This window comes from Myotis davidii, unplaced genomic scaffold (genome assembly GCF_000327345.1).
Source record: "Myotis davidii unplaced genomic scaffold, ASM32734v1 scaffold228, whole genome shotgun sequence".
In the NCBI taxonomy this organism is placed as follows: Eukaryota; Metazoa; Chordata; class Mammalia; order Chiroptera; family Vespertilionidae; genus Myotis; species Myotis davidii.
Genome location: NW_006300104.1, coordinates 297,704 through 300,746, shown reverse-complemented (window position 1 = coordinate 300,746; position 3,043 = coordinate 297,704). Strand labels below are relative to the sequence as shown.

At 43.1% G+C, this 3,043-nt stretch overlaps 1 protein-coding gene across 1 annotated transcript in view; it reads left to right on the top strand.

Annotated features, from left to right (window-relative positions):
• The window catches only part of PCSK5 (proprotein convertase subtilisin/kexin type 5), a 416,138-nt gene that overhangs the window by 156,522 nt on the left and 256,573 nt on the right, over positions 1-3,043 (top strand). The gene's annotated exons all lie outside the window — the stretch shown is intronic.

The window sequence follows — 3,043 nt, the reverse complement described above, 5'->3', positions numbered from 1 at the left end:
ATGAACCAGGAGGTCACAGCACATGCCTGGGTTGCTGGCTCGATCCCCAGTGTGGGGCGTGCAGGAGGCAGCCGATCAATGATTTTCTCTCATGATGTTTCTATCTCCTTCCTCTCTGAAATCAATAAAAAGTGTGTGTGTGTATATATATATATTAAAAAAGGACAGGTATATTTGGACATTTAAATTTATTCAACCCTCGCCCATTCATTTATATGTTAATGTTACATTTGGAGAAATAAATTCCTGGGACTGAGATTCAGAAGTGGAGATATTGAAACTCTCCATTTGGTGTGCATAGATCATCCAGCAATGCCTAAGTATCTCTCTTTTGCTGTCCCTCGCCTAGTCCCACCTCTGTCCCAGGACAATATTATTTTTATGCTTGCCCCCAAGTTCCCTCCTTAACTGGGCAGCTTAACCCTTGAGGTCACTTGATTTCCTCGATTCCCCCCAAAACTGACCACACAATCTAATGTAATAAAACATCTGCTTCAGATTATAGATCTTAAAAATCCTGCTGCCTTCTAGTTACATGAAAAATAAGGGTGCTGCGTGCATGTAATCATGGAAGGAGGTGGGGTCCCAGAGCATCTCCTTTCTTGTTCTTTCTCACGAATGAAACTTTGGGTGACTTAAAGCATCCATTTTAATCATGATCTGGGCCTAACCTTGCCTTTCATCATCATCTATCTCTCTCTCTTTTAATGTTCTTATTGATATTTTATAGAGAAACATCAACAAGAGAATTACATCATCAATCAGCTGCTTCCTGAAACCCCACCCCCATCCCCAGGGGATCCAGCCTGAGGATATGATTGTAGAGCAGGGGTGGGGAACATCATATGAGTCCCGGGAAATCATTTGGCCTGGCCCTGCCGAGGCATTAGGGGTCAGTTAATTAAATGTTTGACCAAATGTAGCAGGCTAATTTTTAAGTTGGTAATTTTGTATAGCCCACAAATGATGATATAAATACCAAATGGCTCTTTGCAGAAAAAGGTTCCCCACCCCTCTTTTAGAGAGAGAAACATCAATGTGAGAAACATCAATTGGTTATCTCCCATATGCGCCCCAACTAAGGATTGAACCCACCACCCAGGTGTATGCAGAAATGATACTACTCACTGGGGTTTTCCTACGCACAGGTGTACTGTCATTTCTTAACTATGCTTGAGCTCACATTATACATTTATATTTGGCTTTATTCATCTACCATCCTATATAATAACAGGCCAATATGCAAATTGACTGAACGGCAGAACAACCGGTCACTATGATGCACAGTGACCACCAGGGGGCAGATGCTCAACGCAGGAGCTTCCCCCTGGTAGTCAGTGCACTCCCACAGGGGGAGCGTCACTCAGCCAGAAGCTGAGCTCATGGCTGGCAAGTGCAGCGGTGGCGGTGGTGGGAGCACTAAGGATGTCCAACTGACGGATGTCCCTGGGGAGCAGGCCTAACCTGTCAGTCGTACATCCCCTGAGGGCTCCCAGACTGTAAGAGAGCACAGGCCAGGCTGAGGGACCTCCCCGTCCCAAGTGCATGAATTTCGTGTACCAGCCCTCTAGTGCAGCGATTCTTAACCTGTGGGTCGTGACTTCTTTGGGGGTCGAACGACCCTTTCACAGGGGTCACCTAAGACCATCAGAAAACACATATAATTCCATATTGTTTTGTGATTAATCACTATGCTTTAATTATGTTCAATTTATAACAATGAAAATACATCCTGCATGTCAGATATTTACATTATGATTCATAACAGCAAAATTACAGTTATGAAGTAGCAACAGAAATGATTTTATGGTTGGGGGTCACCACAACATGAGGAACTGTATTAAAGGGCCGCGGCATTAGGAAGGTTGAGAGCCACTGCTCTAGTGGATGAAATAAAACCAGTGACTGAGAGAGAACAGAGCTGCTGCTTTGGTTAGGAAGGTGGAGAGTGTTCTTTGAGGAAGTGATGCGTGAATGGAGACATAAATGATAAAGGCCAATCATGTGAAGAAATGTGGAAGGAATGTTCTGCGCAGAAGGAATGGCAAGAGCAGAGCCCTGGGAGTGGAAAATGGTGAGGGAGACTCACAGAACTGAATGTGACTTTGGACTTTGGGAGCATCATGGACAAAAAGCTGGCAGGGGGAGATGGGTTGGAGGGAGGCAGGGGCCAGCTCAGCAGGGTCTCGACACCATGTAGGATGTTTGCATTTTATTCTGTCATAGAAAACCATTGGGGGTTTTCAGCAGAGTCCTGGCCTGGTGGGATGCACAATTTTAAAAGATCACTGCTCTGTAGAGAATGAATACGTGGGGTGAGGGATGGGGAGGCAAGAGTGGAAGGTAGAAATGGGCCAGCAAAGTTGATAATGAGTTGGACTAGGGTGGCAGCAATGTCAAGAGAACCCAGAGAGATCGGTGGCAAGATAGAGACGCGTAAGTATCAAGAAAGATTTTCTCAAGGGAAATAAATACATTTTGCTCAGGGAGTCCAAGTATTGATTGCATCCATTCCTTCTTCTTGCTAATCAAAAAATGTGGCAAATATTGGATTTCAGAATGCTTTCTATTTGTTTCACTATAAGATAAGCATTTGGCTCAGTAGAACGTAACGCTGTTTTTAAAGACTTTAACAAAATCAGAATTGATTCAATTTATAGCCCCTTTAGAATTAATGTACCAAAATTGCATTAAAGAAACTATGTTGAATAAACCGTGTCACAATTGACAACTTGCTACACTTCCAAAGGTTGCATTTTATGTGGTGCTGAGAAGCTATAAAATTAAGTGCAAGAATTAGAGGTATATAATTTGGGCTGCATACACTTGATGATGATGATGATGATGATGATGATACAGCAAAAAACATTTAACTTTTGCCATTCTGTTATACTCTCGTCCAGCCGTGGGCAAACTACAGCCCGCGGGCCGGATCCGGCCCGTTTGAAATGAATAAAACTATTGAAAAAAAAGACCGTACCCTTTTATGTAATGATGTTTACTTTGAATTTATATTAGTTCACACAAACACTCCATCCATGAT